The 21,788-nt window shown below is 50.8% G+C and overlaps 1 protein-coding gene across 1 annotated transcript in view; it reads left to right on the top strand.

Annotated features, from left to right (window-relative positions):
• SMAD6 (SMAD family member 6) overlaps nt 1-21,788 on the top strand; it is a 45,961-nt gene that overhangs the window by 5,764 nt on the left and 18,409 nt on the right.

Raw genomic sequence — 21,788 nt, 5'->3', positions numbered from 1 at the left:
CGCTTTCATGGCAGGAGCGGCGAGGCCGTTCCAAACGATGCTGCTTTGTGGTGGTTCTTGCCGAGTCCGTCCAGCCGGCGTTACCTGCTGGCTCCTGGCCCGGCAGCGCAAACCCTGCTTTCATGAGCAGAGCTCTGAGCTACGCTGCCATTAAAGCTCCCGAACAAAGCTCTGCTTAATTAGGTCCTGATTTTCGCCCTGCCCCACCCTTGCAACCTTTCATTCATTTCATGGTGCTCTGTCAGGCCCCGGGGTGGTTTTGCCTGCCGGCAGGCAGAGCGTTGGGGCTTTCATTTGATGGCGTTGGGCTGCGGCTGCAGTGATGGTGTCACGTCTTCCCCCTCTGGTGTCTTATGCCGGGGGCTGACTGCGTGGAGGGGAGGAGGGACCCGTCTACAGGACCTGGTTTAATTTCTGTGTAAGAAATGACCTGGCTAATGGTCTGAGAGCTGAGATGAAGACAGACAAGGCTTCATCCCGGTGAAGCCCCGTGTGCCTCCTTCAGAGGTGGGGCTTTGTGGCGGGGGAGGACTTGGCCACCTTGGTGCCAAGTGGCCGGATTGCTGAGCACGTGGAGGGGGTTTACCGCTCTCTCTGGGGGTGCTGTAAGTCCACGGTGGTGAAGGGCACCCGTGGGGTACTGGTCCGTTAGCCGTGATTTTTCTCTTCTTCTCGGTCTGTGGCCGGTTTGGTGAGACCTGGGGCTTCCTTGGGGTGTTTAAGCCGATCCTGACTCCGCAGCACTTCCAAGAGCGTTTGAACAGCACGGCGTCGCGGTGTCACGGCACGGCAGCGCGTTTTCCTCGGGGGTTTTTTTCCCTTCTCCTTCTCCTTTAAGGTTCTCGCTGTGCCGCGGTGCTGCCGCGTGCCGAATCCAGCGTGCCGGCCCCGCGCGGCTTTTGTTGTGCTGCCAAGTGTCCATAGCAGGGGAACAATTGATAGCCAGGAGTTGGATCGTTCAGGGTTATGCTATAATAAATATGTGTTTGCAATTCCTAACAAACATTCCTCGGGCTGGATACATGTCCGTAAAGCTCCCCATGCCCATGGCTTTTATTGTAACTTGATAATTGCCATTAATTATAGCAGCCAAGTTTGAAAACCAGGATTCCTAAGGATGTAATGGTTTAGCTTCTCTTGCAGCTGAGCCCTTTATGGGACATCTGGTGGATTTTCTGGAATGGAAGAGAGATTTTTAACTTTTACTTGACCAATATAATGATAACATGTGACCGAGACTGTACTGAAATCAGATACCTCCTCTCCCCCTGTGTAGTTTCCAATGGTGTAACTTTTAATAAGAGTCTGGGGCTGCGTGATTTATTTTTCCCCAGTGCTCATGATTGCTGAAAGAGGATAAGAGCTTCACTGAAGTTAACCCATACTTGTCATCACGGGGAAGTAAAAGGAAGAAAACCCACTTAGACCCTAGTCTATTTGCCATATTTCAGTTTGTTTATTCTCCATTTCAACTTAGTTAATAGGTCTGCTTGAAATGAAGGCCTGTGTAAATGATACACAAAGCACGCGGTCCTCCCTGCCTTTTCTTGTGTGTACCGAAGGAGCTCAATGTGCATTTAACTCCCGTTCCAAAAATAAGTACGTTTTGGATCTAGCATCAAGCCACTACTATTTATTGCTTCAGCTTTGATCATCAAAAAGGCTTTTCCTATGAAAACCACAAAATTCAATTTAGGATAACAAAGAGAACCATTCTTTTGCTGTTACTCCTTTATTTGATGAACTTCTAAACAGGAAGTTTTAGCATGAAGTCGAAAGATTATCTCTGTCATATGTATAAATTTAACAAAAAAACCCCAAGCTACAAAACTTAACCCCTCTTTTTGAAGTAGACCTTTTCATGGCTGTAAAACTGCTCTTAAAAAATAGGAAAAAAGTCTTCAGTGAAATAGTAGGCTCGCCAGAAAATTAGGAGTAACAGTCCCTTGGCTGGAAGCACAAGTTGTGACTAGTTGAGTGGATGGGATCTTCTGTGTCACAAGCTGGATCAATGGGTGATGCCCCAGAGCCCTCTTCATCTGAGGTTCGTAGCCTCTGGGTCACGAAATGAAGCTGTCGGTCCCCAGGGTCGGTGTCCAGCCACAGCATTTCCCTCAGGTTGGGGATGCTCCTGATCTCAGTGAGGAGCAATGACTTGGGAAGGTCTGAGCTGGGGGAAAAAGGCACTTGGAGGTGTTTGATCTCAAAAGTTCCCACCTCCTGAGCTCAAGCAGTGTCACATTCAGGCTTACGGCAGTACGAAGAGGGGCTCCGTCTTTTCCTCATTAGGTTTATTTCTGCAGCCATGCACGCCTGGGGAGCGGAGGCGACGAAAACCTGCTGTTTTGGGAGCTGTATTTGGAGCCAAGGTTGTTTCTCTGGCCAGATCGTGTCCATCCCCCGGGAGCTGGCAGAGCCTTGGCCAGCGTCTGCGTCCGTGTGGCTCCCGCGGCCGGAGCTGGGGAAATACCAGGGAAAGGGCAAAATCCAGCAAGGCAGAAACAAAAGCTCAGCCCCGTGACTCATAATTGGTGGAACATTTGTAGTAAGGTTTTTTTTTTTTTTTTTCCCCCCCTCGGACTTGGCTCCTCTACCACATGCCAAGAAGCTGCTGTACCCGTTAGACTTGCCAGGCGTGTAGAGGGCTGCGCCGCCGCCGCGGGAACTGGTTCGGTACGGTGGGGACATGCTGGAGCAGATGGTGTGGGTCACGGGATTTGGGATTCCCTGCCTTCCTCTGAATCCCACAGGGCTATCCCTCACCTTCCCTGGGGAGGATCCTCTCTTAAAGGCCGCGAAATAGCCCCGCTCCTCAGCACTGCCCTGGCACAGCACGCTGCGCCAGGCTGTCTTTCTGGCTAAAGAAGCTCCCGCGAGTAGTGACCAGAGTTCTTGTTAGTGGCGGCATTAAATTCTAGAGGTCCTAAGGACCACGCAGGAGGAGAAGGGTCGAGCACAGGTAGGAGGACAAAAGGTGGTGTAGCCGCTTGGCAGCCTCCCATAGGTCTCCACGCCGACTTGACTATTGCTCGTGGGCTCTGCGGGTCTGGAGCAGCTTGTCCATCCTCCAGAGAGTGCAGAAATGTTGGGCCATGGGTTTTCTTTGGAGCAATGATAACGAAGGATGAGTCGTTAGCTGTAGAAGCAGGCAGGTGGTGATGGGTGCAGCTCACTGCTGCCCTGCAGCAAAGTCCCCAGTCACCACGTAGCGGTCCCGCGCCGGCTGGGTGTCTCCATTGAAGATGGTTAACAAAGACTCTGCCTGCAACAGTCAGCGCCAAGCCCTTATGATAGCTATTTTTCCTCAAAATGAGCCACTCATCACTAGAGCCTGTCTCATGTGTCCCTACACGCCTGCTCGTTACTCCTCGCTTAATCAGGAGCCATACCAGCGTTTGTGCGGAAAGTTTTATTGTTCGTATGGAAATGCCTTTGTGAACCGATGTTGCCCGCGAGGCTCGGCCCTGTGTGCGGCAGGGTTTTCCGGAGGGAAAGGGCTCCCTGCCGAGTGTGGGTGCCCGTGTCCAAGCTGCCTTCCTGTAGTCCCGCGGATGGAGGACCGCATCCTGCACCCGGTCCTCCTGCCACCGAGCGGCTGGTGCCCGGGTTTGGGGGATGCTCGGCGCCGTGCTGAGAAACTCAGATGGAAGAAATGCGTGTGGCTTTGGTGGAGCAGAGAGGAGAAGGGAAGTGCTAACAGGGGAGAGGCAAGAGCTGAGAAGTCGCGAGTTGGGGGCAGCAGAGGCTGGTGAGGGGAGGCTGCGCCAGGAGCAAGGGGCTTTGCAGGATGCCAGGGAAGATGCAGCTTTGGACTTCCCAAAAAATACTATTTATTTGTTTAGACTTTTAAATCAAATCGCTTCCCGCGTGCTAAAACTCTTCGAGAGTTTCAGCTCTGTTGAACCCATTTGTGCATCCGAAAGAAGAAGGTGTGAGTGGGTGGTTTGTTGGAGGAGTGGTTTATCCCTCTCTGCGCCCCAGGGCAGTGGGGAGCCGTACCCGAAAGTGGAAGGACGTGGGTGGGTCTGCTCCGAGCGGCTCTGCCGAAGCCTGGGAGGTGACGGGCTCCGTGTAGAGATGAGCTCTGCTCAGCGACCTGTTCTGCGTTATCCCCTCCGAAGCTGGTGGAGGATAATTGTGAATTAACAGAGAGAGGAGAAACAAAGAGAGACTGAATGTACTGGAGCTCGTTTAAATTCTTTAAGGTTTTTTGTTTTTGTTTTTTTTTCCAAGGCCTGGGAAGGTGGGGAAGTTGCCTGTGGGGCTGGGGGTGTTGGATGTGGGGAGCAGGGTCCCCATACCCCTGAAAGGGAGGAAGAAGGCTGGAGTGTGTCCGTCCATCGCGGCTGATGATTCAGCCCACAGCTCCAAAGCAAGAGCCGGAGGGTTTTTTTTCTGCTTCCAGCAATATTTAGGATGAACTTAAGGAAGCATATTTTAAAACCCACTGAATGGAGAAAGTGAACGTCTCTCTTCCTCTCCCCCCAGAAATAACAGACTGCAAGGATTTATGCTAACAAGGAAATTTATGAAGATCCTGTGTGTTAGGAGTAGGAAAAAAAAAAAAAGAGCCTATAAATATGTAAGGCGGATATGTGTGGAAACTGGGCAAACATTGCCCTTTCCAGATTGGAGGAGAGATTGTGAAATTACCTGTTAATAGGAGAAAAAAAATAAAAAAAGACACTTTTCTCATTAATAGGGCAGCAATTCCTTCTGGGGGTGAAATGTTGGTTTTGCAGCTTTTTGATGGTTGCCTCCGGCTTCGGTGTGTCTCGGTGGCAGGCGCCCATGGCAGCCCTGGGCACAGGTGACAGCTCAGGGGCTGCAGGACTGGTCGGACCCAGCTGCACCCCGGAGCCTTTTCATCCTTTCTTCCCCTTGTCCTATTGCAGAAACATAAATGCACTTAAAAAAAAAAATAAAGCAAAGCAGAGCATATCTGTGCATCCAGTTTAATCACAGACAGATGTTTATTTGGGCCAGTAATGGTTTTGGTTTCCTTTTTCTTTCATATTTAACTTCAAGTTCGCTGGCGTGTCTTACCCTGCGCAGTCTATAACAATCAGGGTTTGGCTAAAAACTTTTCTTGTCGGAGGAGTGAGCCTGTTGCCAAGAGCTACTTCTTTGATGCAAAAAAATACATCCTGGAGGTGCTTTGTCAGATGTTTTTATATTAAACATTTTTCCTCCATAGTTTGAGTTTGCCAACGGGAAATAAAGTGCATCTATTTTCCGATGCGCTTCGGAGAGGAATTCTTTGCTCGGTGTGAAGGTTTTCCCCGTGTGACCGTGGATGGCCGTGGATGTTGGAATCCCCAGTGGAGAGCGGGACCGTGCTCCGGCATCCTTCCGGATGGCTGGGAGAACTTCAGAACAATAACCTGCCTCTGCTTTGGGTTTGCTCGTGTGCAGCTTCTGGCCCTGCCTGGGGTTGACATCAAAGGCAGCTTTGCAAACTGCAGGGTGAGTCACAGAATTAAGCCCTGAAAGGGAAGGTGGAGAAACGCTCGGAGACGGCATCCCTGGGCTTTCAGCGCATGTCCCTTTCAGAGAGAGGCAGGTGTGCTGTTTTATTCTACAACAAATGTCTTTTTTGGGTTGATGATAAATCCACCGGAGCCTGTAGGTTTACAGAAGACCTGCAGTTTGTGGGTTGTTTTGGTTTTTGGGGTTTTTTTTGCATTACATCTGTGCCTCTCACAGTTGGTGGCTCAGGTGGCAGCTCCTGGAGTTCAGACACTTTTTTTTTTTTTTTTTTTTCCTTCGGGGCAGAAGGGGAAGGGAAGCGATCGTTGACCCTGCAGCTGTCGGGCTCCTCGCGGTGTCCAAAGCCCGTTGATGGCAGTGCATCATCCATGAGCGACGTAACCCAGCGGAGAGTACTCCTCTTGGGTCGTTAACGTGCAGCTGAAGGTGTTGCCCAGAGCACTGAGACTGAGCAAACGCACCCTTATTTACCAATTGAAGAGAAGGTGCCTTAGATCAAGGCTGGGGAAGACGTTCCTGCACGTGGTTGTTTCTCCATGAAAACCCAGTGGGGCAACTCACGTTAGGCTACCAAACCAAACACTAGTGTTGAGGTCCACAGAAGCTTGCTCTTGTAGAGCTTGTGGATGATGACGCTTCGTGTTGCCACCTGTACCCAGCGTCCCATCTGGAGAAGCAGGAGAGGTGTCAGTGACCCCATCCGTGCAGAGTACAGGCCTCCGGAAGGAGGATGAAATTTCGGTGATGGCCGTGCAGCTGTAGAAGGGTTTCTAAAGCAAGTGACACCTGTTCATAAAAATATCCTACAGGTTATGAGCTTGCAATACAAGCCTTTTGGTCTTGAAATTAATTCGGAGCTGAGCCAGGTTAGTAACGTGTGGAGGGGAAATTAATTTTGTGAAGGGTGAGGGACCACTGGGGACGTTTGCTGGAGATGGGAAAAGAGATGGTTTGTGTTGAAGGTCTCCCAAGGAGGGAAATAAAGATTGTTCTGGGGCTTTGCATCTCGCGCAGCAAGAGAGCATCACCAACAACCTACAAAAGCACTGTCTTCCAGGAGGGAAGGTATTCTTCTGGGCTGGGAGATGGAGAAATGTCTCTTCGTTATTAGCCATACAAATGCTTTGCAAGAGCAAGGCCGTTCTCCAGCGCATTGCCAAGGGGCGAGGACACGGCATCCTACATTCAGCTGGGGCTACTGCATCCCAGGGACCTGCCTGCCCCGAGGAGCATCTTCAGTTGAGACAGCCCCGGTGATGGTCTTCACCTGAACTGATGGAACAGTGGTGGACTTCCCTTCTTCCCCTGTGTTCTTCCCTGCAAGGAGCCAGGGAGTCGGTGATTTTTCCCAGCGTAGATGGGGCAGCTGTTGCAGAGCTGTGAATCGAGCCAAAATCTCCCCCACCGCCATCCATTGCTTGCATCGCTTCACGTGCAAGACCATCTTTCCTCTTTGATTATTGTAATGGCTGCTCTAACCCTCCAACACAGACAACACTTGGAAAAATGTGGACAATCAATCAGAGCTAGTCCAGAAGAAGAAGGAGGGGGGAGAAAAGCAAAACTAGCTGCCAGAGCCTTAGGATCGTTTGTGTGGAGTCACACGCGCTGCCTGGTGCACAAGGGGTGGAAGAAGGTTGGTCTTATCAATACCTGGCCCCGTGCCTAATGCAGGGATTAAAGCTGCTTTGCAGATGATACCTCGGTGTGTGTGCGTGCAGCTCCCCGGCTCTGGAGGAGGATTTTCTGTGGTGGAGCCGGGCAGGATGATGCCCTGCCATGACCGTGCCACCGGCGATATTTGGGGAGCACCATTTCGTTGTAGGCAGTACGCTGAATTTCTCGGTACGTTTCTGCAGAGAAGGAGAGAGAGTTGCTCTTTCTCTCCCTCCCTTTACCTGGAACTGGGATGGCTTTTCGCAGTTAGCCGGGATGTTTTCAGCCTAGAAGTTCTTGGAGTAAGTACAACACCCAGATAAAATATGTTTTTTGTCTGTGGTTCATTGAGTAGTTATGATGTTTGGCCTTGAATCACAGAATAATCACATCCCTCACTTCTCCAAGCACCTAAGCATCACACTTAAAAAAAGAAACATCAGGAAGTAAGCAAGTTACTTAAAAGTAAATTAGTTTAATCTTTGTAGCCAAAACATTACATTCTTGCACCCTATTAGGAGTTGGATATGGCTTTCTAGGTAGTAAAAGTTCTTTTGATGTAACTCTGGTTGTGTCTTTTGAACGCTGCGTATCTGATGGTACATCTTTGTTTGAACTTTGCTTTTTCTCTCTGCCTATGTTTTGCTTTTTAAATGGATTTGCTGAATACTGGACATAGTGTATTTATGACCTTTGAAAATGGTGAATGTTTTGAAGGAGGAATTTTGGCTTCTTACAGGGACCTGTAGAGAGAGGCTTGTATTCACAGTTACAGTAATAGATTTTTATTTTTTTTTGTGGCACTTTGATGAGTGAGAGGTGTTTATAGACTTGATTCATAACTGACTTACTAAGGTTTTCCACGGAAATAACTTATTAAATCTGTGGCGCTCAGCGAAACGATTGAAGTCTGTAGATTTGCTATTCATCAAAGGCACCTCCTTTCCTGGACTCCAGTACCTAACTCAGCATTTTACCTCTGGAGGATGCTCAGACCTGAAAGGGGTGGGCAGTGTGGGAGCTGGAGATGTGTTTTACTGAGAAAGAAAAAAAGAAAAAATACCCCAAGACAAACTGGAAAGGAGGAGGGGGGAGGAGGAAAAACCTTCAGGAAAAACATCCCCCGTCGTTTGGAGCTGCTGATGGTTAAACCTGGTTTTCTGGAACACTGCTTATTTGTGTGGATTTTACTTCGTTGCTCGACAGCCGAAAAGTACATCCCTTTACTGCTGCTGGCCGGGCTGCTGCAGGCTTTGAAGTGCCTCGAGCCCCTGGAACCGCAGGTTCAATTTACTGGCAAAGGAGACTCGGCTCTTTGTCCTTCCAAAGTGCTTGGGATCGGGGGGATTAGGCACGCTGCTGCTGTGATTCCCAGCCCCGCCGAGCGCTGCCGCGTGTCCTGCTGTGCCGTGGGCTCCGGGAGGGAGGAGAGGATTGTGCTGCCTCCCCATCCTGCACGGGAATCGAGGAGTTCAGGGGCGGAAAGCAAAGCCAGCGCAGCGGGCAGCGAGGATGAGGAGGGACGTCAGCTCGTCGAGGTCCCACCTTGCTCACAGGGTATCGGATTTGGATGGCGCTTGTCCCGGCAGCGGGCTGTACTTGCTCTCCCTCCTGTTTTAGGCCTTTCCCTTGGTTTGTTCCCCCTGAAACTGGGTGGTTTGCCTGGAAAAAAGCATTGCTACGGGGTCTGAGCGCTCGGAGAGGGGATGTTGATGAGAAGTTGTGCAATGCCCCGCCAGCACTGGGGTCTGGGCTTTGGATGCTGAGAACTGTTGAATTCCTATTTGTTTTGTGGGTTGGGGTTTTTTTTTGTGGTTTTTTTTTTGTTTTGTTTTGTTTTGTTTTCGTAAGAACAAAAACATTTCGCATGGAAATGCCTGTCTTGGCTGACCTCTTCCAGAGCTGCTAAACGCTGACTTCTAATGGCCTTTGCAGCTCCTGGGGCTGGAGCAGGGATTAAATGGTCTCCAGCGTTGAAGCGTTGGAGCATGTTGCTGCCCTCCTGCCCCCTTCCCGGAGGTGCTTTTCCTTTGGTGAGAAGCAGAGCATCCCCTTCGGTTCATCACCTCTGGCTTTGGTTATGGGAAAATACCGGCAGCATCAGAGGATATAAATGCAATTAAAAACAAAGTCTGGTTCCTGCCCAAGCATCTCCTTAATCGGCCTATTTTCAGCCGTTTCAAGGCAAGCAGCTCATACCGGTGGTGGCTGTTTGCTTCCCCGGCGGCACCCTGTGGTTGTTTCGGTGCCCCCATTGCCAGGGCACGGGGGTTCAGCCCGTGTTGGGGTTCAGGGTTGTGTCTTGTTTTGGGTGGCAGCACCGGGATGCTGAGCTGCATCCGTCCGGCGGCATCATCCAGCATGGTGCCCATGGCATGTGGTGCCGCCTTCCAACGCTGCCTCGCAGGGGTGAAGGTGCCATGCTCTAGTGCCCCCGCGTCGGGATCATAGAACGTGTTGGGTTGGAAGGGACCTTTAAAGGTCATCTACTCCAACCCCCCCAGCAGGGAGCAGGGACATCTTCAACTAGATCAGGTTGTTCAGAGCCTCATCCAGCCTGGCCTTGAATGTCTCCAGGGATGGGGCCTCCACCACCTGCCTGGGCAACCTGGGCCAGTGTCTCACCACCCTCAGTGTAAAGAACTTCCTCCTAATGGCTAATCTGAACCTGCCCTGCTCTAGTTTAAACCATTGCCCCTCGTCCGATCGCTACATGCCCTTGCAAACAGCCCCTCCCCAGCTTTCTTGTCGGCCCCACGGGGATGCAGACCTGCGTTCCCTCACACAACAAAACCGGTTCCCACCCTCTCCATGGGGATGCAAACTTTGGCTGAGAACGGAGGGGCTGAGATGCTTCTCTGTGCACTGGGCATTGCAGGTTATGACGGCCCCGGTACGAAACCTGCCAAAAAGTCAAATTCACAACAGTGCAAGAGAGAGGGGTCAACAGAGGATTTGTATTTTCCTTCGCAGCAGCTGTCTGTTCCTGGGGGAGCAGGGGGCCTTTCCTGGTGGTGCCGGGGCTCCTTGCAGTGGAGCCTGCGTGGTCCTGCCCTGCAGCATCCCACAGCCCTCCCCATATTGCTCCAAGCCTGGTTCCCAGAGCAAACCTTGGACCAAAGCCCTCCTTCCCTCCCGGAATGGCAATTCATGCAAGTGGCCTCGTGTCACATTTGCTCTCCCAGCTGGACACCGATGCTCAGCTGGACCCATTGCAGTTTGGCCATGTCCCTGCCTGGGCTTTGAAGAGCTGTGCTGGTTGCTGCCCTCCCCTTCCTCTGCCTGCACTCGGATTTTATGGGTTTGGAGATGTTCCTCCTCCTCAGCGCTCTTTAGCGGCTGAGGAGGATCAGGCTGTCCTTTCCTCGTGTTGGCTGGGTTTTAGAGGCTGGAGGAGGAGTTGGAGGCTTCATCCTGCTGCAGGAGCATCTCTTGGTGCAAGGAGGACCAGGTCAGGGATACCTGAGCAGGATTTCTCACAGCGGCACTGCGGAAGCGTTTGAGACACAACTGTGTCGGTTTTATCTATGTATTCCATTAGCAGGAGTGAAACGTGCCAGCAGAAAGGCTATTTTTCAGCTCTTGCCATTTATTAAGGTCTCATTTGCTAAGATTTTTCCATTCGAGGAACCAAAGAATGTTAAAAGACTTTTAAAAAAAAATGCCAGCTGCTTTACGCTTTCACACGTAGTGATGCAAACCGCCGTTGTCTATTTAATAAAGAAAATAAATGCATCGACTGAAGGGTTTGGAAAAAAAAGCCCCATAGATACCTACACAGAAGTGTAGCACTTGGGTGTCTGGTTGGTGGGCGATGGTAGTGCTGCGTTGTCTTTAGATTTATTCCACCTGTTTCCGGGGGATCCCAGAGCTGTTCAGAGCACATCGCTTTTCTTTCCTTTATTTCCTTTTTTTTTCTTTTTTTCCTTCTTCTGGCTGTTATAAAGCATGGCCTATTCTAGGGGCAGGCGCCTGGCGCGGCACTCGGACAACGCTCCGTTTGTGAGATCCTGCGCCGGCAAAATGCAAGTTTGTCCACTTGGAAGAATGAGGCAGTTGGTTCGTCTTCCCCCCTGGAAAGGCTGTGGGATGTCAGAGCATCCCTGCCTGCCCTGTCCCGCACCGGCGGCAGGGACACACGCAGTCACTGCGTCCTGAACTTTAAGTCCTGAACTTATAAAAGTCCCAGTGGCTTTTATATTTGTTGCTCTTAGAGCCCTACAGTGAGCTGTACACGAAAATGAGATATATGGTGGGGTTTTTTTCCCAATCTTCTTCTTTAGATTAAGAGAAGCCACGGCATAACCTGACTTTTTGCAAAAAGGGAAGCATGAAATTACCCTGAGTAGCCCCTCACCCTTGTGCTCAGTGCTGCCGGTTTCTTTAGGGTCCAGCACTTGAAAAATGGAAAACAAATATGTAGGGAAAGGTCTTTATACTAATTAAGTCCAAGCAATAAGCAAAGCATGTGGGAAGTGCCGTGCTAAAGCGTTAAAGACATCTTGAAATATCACGGAGATGTAAGTGATGCCGGGGGAGGCGATGCTGTGGGGACTGGTTCCTGTAGCATCCTCCTCCTCGGCTTGACTTGGCTGATGGTGCTCCCGGCTCCTCTGCAGGAGCCCGTCTCGGTGCTGAGCGGGTTTGTGTTGCGTTCTACTGTCTGTTCTGGGTTTTTTGATGGAGTAAAACTGTTGTGGCCCTTACGGTGTTCGCAGGGAGTGTCGCTTTGGCTGTCTTTGCCCATCCAAAAAGAGGAGCTCTCGTCTATGCAGGCGACGAGCAAAGATCAGCGGGCGAAGCTGTGCCGAGTCCCGCTGCTAATAGTTGCTGGTAATTATAAAAAGCTCAGGCTCCAAGATTAGATCTGGTTGGGTTTGTCTAGTGCAACAGCTTGGTGCATCCAGCTGTGGAGAGAGAGAGCAGATGTGGAAGCGGGGAGTTTAACGTCTCGGACCCAAACTGTCCCTGTAAAATGTGTGTCTCCAGCTGCCATTGAAGTCTCAAGCTATTTCTGCCACGGGGCTGACAGTGCTAAAACCGAATGAATCCATGAGGTTTTGATTTTGGCCTGTTCAAAACCAGAGGACTCTTTCTAACGAGGCTTTATGAAACTCTGAAAACAAGACGCCGTAGTTTTGAGGGGAACGTGTTTGCCTGTGCCGGGGTGCAGAAGCGTGGTGGGAAGGCCAGGACTTGTTTTTACCCCAGTGTCTCAGGAATTGCTTTCTGAGATGTGCAGAAAAACCCCAACCGAACAAAAAAACCCAACAAAACTTTATGAATCAACCGGGAAGCCAGTAAAAATTAGTAGTAACAAGCTCATTTCAATAGAAATGGGTTCGCTGCTCTGCCGGCTGCCAACCATTTATGAGACTGGCTCGGTGCCGGCGAGCAGGGTCCAGCACGCTGCATCCTTCCACCCTCCTGCTGCTGGAAATAATTTGTTACTTAAAAAAAATAAATAACACTATTGTGGAGCTTATTTTATGGTTGGGGCCTGAGTTGGGCAAGGGTGACGGCTCTAGCTAGCTCCAGAGTTTGCAAAACCTGGTCGGGGGCTTTCCGCTCTACCTGGTGTGGGCTTCTGTTGGGTTTCCGTGGTGCAGGTGAGGACGCTGGTGGATGAGTGTTGCATTCGCGGCACATTCAATCTGCTCCCCAGATCCCAGTGCAAGGGGAAGAGAGCTGGGTTGGGGTGGCCATGCTGGTGTAGGGGTGTTGCAGGGAGCGTTGGGTGCCGTTGGGTGCCACGTGTTGAGTAGCTCAGCGGCACCTGGCAAAAGCCTTACCTGGGGCTTCGATATTGGTACTGCAGATGTGTCTGCTCGTGTCATGTTTTTTGACCTTTTTGTTCGTTTTTCCTCCGGGGAGTCTAGGGAAACGCCACGTGCAAGGCAGTGAATGGGTCGGTCTGTCCAAGTTATAGCTATAACTAACTCGTTGACCTGCTGCAGCCTGTAACGGTCCATGGCAATTGATTAACATGGTATGAATGAGCCCATCAGATCCCTGTGGTGGGACGGCCATTGTGCATCAGTGTCTGCCAGCGTGGAGCTGTGGCCTCTGGGGAGGTGGCATTTCCTCCAAGTCAACATGAAGGGGTTCAAGCAGCCCCTGGGGACACTAAGCCACAGGGCTGCCCTGGTTCTGGGTCCCCATTGCAGGAGGGGACCAGTGTGGCTTTTACTCCATCACTTGGTCCCCATGCTCCTGGTTCAGCCAAAGCCGTCAGTGTTCTGTGGTGTGAGCTCTTGTTCTTGTGGGATGGGACGACAAGGGGCGGGTAAGAGGAGACTCTCGGGCTATTTTGTGTCCTTCGATGAGCTGGCGATATGCCGTGTGCTTCGCTTCTGAGCCTTTGTCTACGATGGGGACATCCCCACCCCATCAAAACCCAAAGATATTTCCCAGTGAGCCAGGTGATGGCTTGTTTGGAGGACCAGCCCCCCCAGAACAAGCCCTTTTCTGATTTGGCATGTCTTTAAATATTAAATAGAGCAGGAGGTTGGCTTTTTCCATTTGCAGTGGGTTTATTTTGATGCTTGCGCAGAGGGGAGGTCTGAGCTGGAAGCTCAGATGTCGGCAAAGCCTGTGTCCACCCTGGGAGGCACGCAGGCGTCCGTCCGAAGCAGTGCCGCGTGTTGGGGATGCCCGTTGGTCTGCAGGCAGCCGTGTCCTGCGATGGCCATCCCGTCCCATCGGGGTGAGCGCGGAGGGGGACAGCCGTTGGTACGTTGCATCTGTCTTCTCTTAGCCCAGCTGGTTTATACCCAGCCTGGAAAGATTGACGGCCATCTCCTGGAAAAAGAGAGCGAACCAGTTTCTGGGATGCCACGGGATGCTCTGCTAGAGCCTCTCGCATGTGACTGTGGAAACTTCCACCCCAGAGGAGGGCAAGGAAATTCCTTTGCGAGTACAAAGTAAGGTAAAGATCCTATGTACGTGGTGAGTTGCTCTTCCCCCCATTGTTGAGCTATTTTAATGAAAGGGAAATGTCAGCACAAGTAGTTTAAAAAAAAAAAAAAGTCATTGTACATCACTAGTTTTAGAATAGGAACGCTCTGGACAGCTTCTTTGCTGCTGAAACAAGAAAATTAGAGTAGTTTTTTATTTCCAGGTAATTATGGCCACATATTTTGAAATACCACTGGTCTTTTCCATGTTGAATTGTCAATATGGACCTTTAGTGCTGGATTGAATTCAGCTGTGCTTGAAAGGGTCCATCACTTGAGACTTCTAGCATTAAAGATCTTTGCAAATTAGTTTTTCTCTTGCCATGCTGAATTTGTTTGTGTAGAAAACCTCAGTGGATTTGGTATGTGCCTGTCTTTGAACGGCTTTGCTTCAAAGGCTCCTTGCACTTGGTGTTTTATATACTGAGCCCTGCTCTCTGTGAAGCTCCTCTGCTTCGTGGGGAAGAGTCAGCTCATGACTTGGTTAAAACCTGCACGAAGGACAAGCTGAGTGTAGCTTTTCAAAGCCATCAAGGAAACTGGATGCCCGGGGCTCGTTCCTGATAGGAAACTAGCGCCGGAGCTCCGTCAGGGACTTGGGTGTGCGGGTGTACGATGTCCTGTAACGCACATGTGAGGATGTACTTCAGCCTTCCCACACGCTGCCCGCGTGGAGGCGGGCAGGTGGGTGTATAGATGTAGATGCGGCGGGGGGATATAGCTGGCTTTTTAATTATCCTAAATAAGGCTTGCATGCAGAACTGGGGCAGGTTGGCCACTGGGCCAGCGAGGTGTTTGGGGCTGGGAAGATGAGCCCCTCGCCTATGAGGACAGGTTGGCAGAGTTGGGGTGTTCAGCCCGGAGAAGAGTAGGCTCCAGGGAGACCCTACAGCAGCTCCCCAGTATCTGAAGGGGGTCTACAAGAAAGCTGGAGAGAGACTTTTTACAAGGGACTGTAGTGATAGGACGAGGGGAAGCGGCTTCAAACTGGAAGAGGGTAGATTTAGATTAGATATTAAGGAAAAAAAAATTCACTGTGAGGGTGGTGAGCGCCTGGCCCAGATTGCCCAGAGAAGCTGTGGCTGCCCCATCCCTGGAGGGGTTCAAGGCCAGGTTGGACGGGGCTTGGAGCAGCCTGGGCTGGTGGGAGGTGTCCCTGCCCAGGGCAGGGGGGCGAACTGGATGGTCTTTAAGGTCCCTTCCAACCCGAACCATTCTATGATTTTGGTGCCGGGCAGTTTGGAGGGGTCACTGGTAGCTTGCTTTGCTGTGGTGTTTGCCATCGCCGCCGGGCTCACCTGCTCCCAGGGCTCCGGGTGGTTGCAGTCACCTTGGATTTGGACTCTGTGACTGATACGGTCCTGAACATGGTTCCCCCCCTGCCCCTTCTGCTTGCACTGGCTGCGGACAAAAGGAGCCCGCGGGTGACCTGCGTGGCGTTTGGAGATGGAGGGGTAGTTGGTCCCAGAAAATTCAACTGAGATCTTTGCAGTCAGAAGCCAGCCGCAAGAGATGCGGTCGGACCACAGCTATTGAAAAAAAGGTAAACAGGAAAAATAATGGCGCAGAGTTTCCCGATTCTTGGCTCAAAATCTATTTTTTGCAAAAGTAATTTAATCTCAAAAGCAAAAAAATGTGAAGAACCTATCTAATGTTGCGACGCTTTACGTGTTTGGATCAGATCTGTCACCAAACAGGTTTTGCTTACGCTGGGCAGGAAGCCCTTTCCTGACCAGCCTGACGGACACGTGCGCATCCCAGTGTGCTGCAAATTTCAATTGTTCATTCAAATAAGTAAGTATCAGGAAAAAAGAAAAATGGTGCTAATGGAAGGGCTGTCACCTCCCAAAGTCTTGGGCTGCTGGAGAGAGTTGCTTTCAGAGCCCAACACAAAACCAGTGAAGGTTTAAGTGAGCGCAAAGCGCGTTGTCCACGTTAAATGCAGAGGCTTTGTTCCGGGTGATGCTTTTGGGCTGCCTTATCTCGCCAGTGGGAAAGGGCTGCCCTGGCTGGCTGTGCGCGATACGATCACTTGGGGTTTATACGAGGACAGACTAACCAACACCAGAACATTCCTGAGAGACGGAAGATAATCCCCGATCAGCCGTGGCTCGAATCGCTGCCGCTCCACCCCTGCCTTGCGGAAAATGTTTGTTTCTCTCCGCTTCCCCCCCCCACCTTTTCTCCCTCTCATTGAGGTTTGTACACAATATTATTTTAATCCCGATACTCTCGCCCCTCCTTTTCCCTCTCCCCTTCCCTGCAGGCTCTCTTCCCCGACGCGGGCTGCCGGAGGTGTGCAAGGAGGAGCAGCTGGCTGGCAAAGCCAGTTTCCCCTCGGAGGCAGGAGAAAGCTGCGCGCAGGGGCCGGGTGAGGGCGAAGCACCCGAGGGGGCGCGCTTGGCCCCCGGCTCTCCCGCAGCCTCCAAAACGCTGTTTCTCCTGGCTCTGTCCTCTTGGAGAAACACACAGTGTTTTTATGCCTGGGGTTTCGGGCTGGCTTCGGAGGTGTCCCATGTCGGAGCATCGCGTGGGTGCCCGTGCGGGTGGTGTGGAGGAAGGACCGGGATGCGGGATGTGCCGCACGGTTTTCCAGCTCACTGCCACGGCTCGGCCGCCTCCGGCCATCGCAGCGCAAGCTTGCTTTGATTAGAGGTTCGTTAAGGCGTGGTGCTTATTTGTTTCTCAAACTCTTCTGCGGGTCAGGCTGGCTTGGTGCAGATCCCTGGGTTTGAGTGCTTGTGGCGTGTTGAGCATGGGAAGCCTCCGCTGGGATTTTGAGCCGTGTTTTCCACCCTGTTCAAACACCCAAGAAGGTCTTGGGCATTCAGGGGATGCTTCCAAGGCAGGCAGGCAAGGATTTAACCACAAATGAAATTGATTAAAGCATAAACAACTCACATCTATCTGCTTCGTTAAGTACCAAAAGGCTAAGTACCATGTCCATCCTTCAGTGCCCCAGAACGGTGTGGGCAGCACAAAGTGGAGAACTGGGGGTTGTAGCTAAAACATCCATCAGGATTAATGGCTTGGCTTGGGCTCCTCACCTAGGCAGGGCTCTGCCAGCTCCGGTCAAGCCCTTTGGATGGCAAAAGGAGCGGCAAACAGAAGCCGGCTTTTCCCTGCAGAATCGAGCATCCAGATGCTGGCACAGCGCCGTGTGTTGCCAAACGGGGTGCTTGGGTACCAACCACCCCCCCCGCCCCGAGCCGCCGGGGTGAACAGGATCGGCCCCGGCTGGAGGAGGGGTCAGGCAGCGCTTGGTGAGAAAACAAATGGCTGCGGTTGGGTCTGATGAAAAAAACAAAATGCAGTAGAGGAGGGTGAGTGCCGTTACCTGTGGTGGTTTATTGCCTTACCAGAGGAAAAGAGACTTTTTTCAGCTCCTGGGTGAGTGTGTTGACCTGAAGGAAAAAGCACAGGCTTATCTTGGTGCTCTTATGACTTACTTCTATAAAGTTGCATTTAATGCTTGTGTCATGTGGATAAGCTGAAATATTGTGTAAGGCATATAACATGCAGGCAGCAGAAATGGTTTTCCAAAGTGCTGTATCTTTATCCCATCTTAACTGAGGGTACGGGGATGGGACTGCATCTCCTCAGCATGATGCTCCGTTACCGCGGCTGGGAGGGCTGCAGAGCTGTATGCAACCGGAGACTTCTCTGGTCTCCAGACTGGCTTGAATCGGTGCTGCGAAGGCAGCAGCGAGGATTACACGCACGGCCAGACTTGACGTATCAGGTCACCCTCACACCTTGAATTATTTTCCTCTGGTGCAATGAAGCAGACTGTGTGCGATGCACGGAGAAATTCCCAACATTTCAACATTTGATAGCGTCAGAAACACGACTGACTTTTCTGGCTAGCCCGACCTGGTAACTCTCTGCAAAGGGGGTGATGAGAAAAATGCTTGCCTATGTGTGCTGGGATGCCCGCGTCCCCCTTGGAGTGCTCTGGCCGTCGCTCCCTTCCCGAGGTACCGTCCAGCCCGGCAGCATTCCTGCAGCAAGGGGGGAAAAGTAAGGGCTGGGTTTTTGGAAATAAGGTGATTCGAGTACTCCCAGAGCGGTGCCTCTCTGTTTTGAGTAAGGTTCTGGGTGTTTATTTGAGGGAAGAGCAGCTCAGCCAAACATCTTGCTTTTCAACTTGACTGCGCGGCAGCCGGAAAGATGCCTGCAGCTACGTTTGTGTTCAGCCTGCGACGGCTGCCGTCGGGAGTGCTCGTATCTGGGCACGGACGGGATTCGCAGCGAGGGTTTAGGGAAGGGGCTCCCATCCTGTTGCGGTTTCTGCTGCGCGAAAAGCTGCGATTGCCGCGTCTTTGCGCTGGTGAAGCGCTGGCTGTCGGAGCACACGTCCATCGAGGTGCCCAGCGTCGGGTGGGGAGCTGGGTGTCTTTGTAGGGCCCTGAAAATGCCACCTCTTCCTGAAGAAGGGTGTTTGAGCCCTGAGTTTTGGGGCAAAGTAAAAGGCAGTGGGAACTGCCAAGTTCAAGGGGGGAGATCTCGGTTTTGGGTCAAAACCGCTGTGTTTTTTCTCCCCCTTGTTTCGATCCCAAACGCAGCCCTGCCAGAAACTTGGCTCAGCTTCACTGACAGACTTGGGAACGAATTTGTGTTTCGGGGTTTGTAAGGAAACCTGAAACCAGGTGAGTTTGGCCGAGGAAAGGCGAGGGGGGCTGTGCATCGCTCCCCCCGTCCTCTGCCACGTCTCCGTGCTGTGAAGAGGAGCGGAACGAGGATGTGCATAAGGGAGGGTGCAAGCAGGACTTATTTTTGTAGATGCCTTTCTTAGCAACAGGACTAAAAAAGAATGTATGCTCTTGCCTTTTGTGTTGCACATGAGAGGAAACCCGTTTTCTGCTGAGGCAGGGACCGTTCCGTGGCTGGGATGGTTCTCTTCAGCTGCAGCCTGGGTTTGGCCGTCACAGGGTCCTTCAAGCTGCTCTTAGTTTTAAAAATTGATTCTGAGATGGGGGATGCATGAATTGTGTGAGTTGTAACTTTGCCATCTCCTGCATACCACAGCGGTGTGCTTTCTCAGCCTCTGGTTCCTGCAAATAGTCCATTTTATCTTACATCATTTGATCTCTGATTTTTGCAAAGCTGGAACATGCAGACTGTAGCTGTAAAAGACCCATCATGAGATCTCATTTACCTTCTTCAAGGCATAGGAATGTGCTTTGCCTTTAGCAACACTGAAAAATACTGAGAACATCCTTCCGTTGCGTAGATATAGCCAAATGCCACCAGTTACACATCAATTCTGTGTTAGCAGGTAGAAGGATCCACTAATGTGTTGATATTCACAGCCCATTTCCAGCTCAATTTCATATCCAGAGTGATCTAGGAGGATGACACATTACCCGTAAGATTTGAATTCTCTTAGTGAGCTGTTGCTTTTGTGCGTAATTAAAGAGCTGGTAACATTTTGGGCCATTTTGGTGCTGGCTGGGTAGCAGTCTTCACACTTAATCTTAGATTAATACAGATGTCCACGTCTGAGCTGTTCTTCCACAGATTTAACTGCAGTCATCAGGGAGAAAGAGCCACTTAGAGGGCACAGTTCATCTTCTCTCTAAGGAAGAGGCCTCAAATAGGTCAGGTGAGTTGTGCCCCAAAAGTTTGCATCGTTCACTGCTGGGGAATGCAGCCGGGAAGGTCTGGGTTTGCTCGCGTGGACCCGGGATGCTGTGATTTATCTTGTGTCAGCCGAGCCAGCGGAGAGGATTTGTCTGGTTGCGAGGCATGTGAAAATTTAAAAGAATACCTATTTTTAAAAGAGGGAAATATACCGTGTTGACCACTGAAATGAACAGCGAAGTTCTCCGCGACTTCAACCAGCGCTGGACTATCTCCATTGTTCAATAGCGGTTGGGAGCATGATGTCATGGGCAGAAAATAGCGCCTGTTGTTATCAGAGTAAAAGTTTAATTTCTTGTAATCTTTTCCTGGGCTGCCGCCCCTTCCAGCCTTCCCCGCGGGAACCTGCAAGCAGATCTCCAGCCCCTTCCTGATTGTTTTTCCAGCTCCATTACACAACGCGCGTTTGTTTGGTTTTGCAAATTGGTCATGAGCAGTGTCAATAGCTGGAGACACACAGAAAAGGGAATGGACTTTATTTGGGTTTTAGGGCCTTCTAAATGAATGGTGCCAAAATAAATACGGAGTTTTACACTGGGACGCGCTAACTAAACAGCCCTGCGAGGTCGTGGGGAGACGTTCAGTGGAGTACAGCAGGGATGAAACCATCAGGGTACCCTGAGCGTTGAGCGGGACTCGGGATTCATGAAGACTAATGTCCCCTTGGGTCTGGGCTGTTGTTTTTTTTCTTTAATGATGGATTTACAGGGAAGTAAGAATGTAAGAGCTGGTAACAGCATGCTGGGTGACTTAGTCCGGTTGCCTTCTGTCTTTAGAAAGCGCATTATATTTATCAAACTCTGCCTTAATAGAAGTTACTCCTCTGCTACTGCTGCGTTGTCCTGCAAGAAGAAACTTTTTGGTGTTTCTACTCTGAATTTGACTCATGGCAAGTTTATCCCTATTTATTCTGGATCTCTCCATCGTTACTCATTCCTTGAAGCATTGAGGCATAGGCTGGGCGAGGGCAGGTTAGAACTTTGCTGCATCGCGGAGCTTGAGGGTGGTGCTTTGTGGTTGCACGAGTTGTATCTTCTCAACAAACTCAAGGGCTTCAGACGGGCACCTTGGTGAATGAGACATCCATCCCAGGTCTGCGTGCGCAGAGCACGGCTCCATAGTCACGTCAGCGTTTTAAAGCTTTCCTGGCGTCTCGCATCACAGTGGCAGCAAAGCATTAGTTTCTTTGCCATTACCGTCGTCCGCGAGTATTAAAATGACCTTGGTGAGATGCTGTTGCTGGGAAGCAGGGGATGGCCAAAATATCTGTGGCTGGACCCTTCCATTGGATACGATTGCATCGGTAGAAGAAAGCGTCGCAGTCAAATTTTAAGCTTATTGGAGCTGTTTCATGGCGCTGACGGCAGAGCCATACTCCGTGTTGGGATGAGTAAGGCTGACGTCATCACTGATGGCAGACTGGAACGGCCCAAGTGTTTCTAAAAAAGACAATTTGAACGCCCAGGCCAGTTTCTGCTCTGAGTTACAGCTGTCTAAATACAACCACGGTGAAGTCCCTTGAGTTACTTTGAATTTCTGGTCAGTATTTGGAGCAGAACCTGGCTGTCCCCACGTGCAGTGTGGAAGAATTTATTTGTAAGAAAAAGAGGAAAATATGGTGGTGGTTGGAGAATAAGCGTGGGCCACAGCGTAAGAGTGGGGCTACCCGGCTCGTGGTGAATTTTTACTGTCCTGCGAGAACTTTCCCTGTAGAAAACAGGGAAATATTGCCTCAAATAGCCGCGGTCGCTTGCTGAGGGCACTGGGTTATGACAATAAATAGAAGTGAACAGCGCTTCTAGAAATGCGAGGAATGTGAAAATGTTTAAATGATTTAGTACGAGAAAACTTTATTTAAACAGTTGATCGAAGAGCATGCTTTCATCTTTAAAGCGTCGGTGTTTGAACTCCCGTCCAAGTTTTTTCCGGACTTTCTTTGCACTTCATCATATACAACAGAAAGCTGTGCTTTGCAAAGTGAATAAACTTCCAGTTCCTTGTTTCCATTTGTTGTCGTTGCCTCAAACGCACTTAAATTACAGT

Source organism: Rissa tridactyla, chromosome 9, assembly GCF_028500815.1.
Source record: "Rissa tridactyla isolate bRisTri1 chromosome 9, bRisTri1.patW.cur.20221130, whole genome shotgun sequence".
Classification (NCBI taxonomy): Eukaryota; Metazoa; Chordata; class Aves; order Charadriiformes; family Laridae; genus Rissa; species Rissa tridactyla.
Note: the sequence above shows the minus strand (reverse complement) of the source record. Positions and strands in the feature narration are given on the sequence as shown.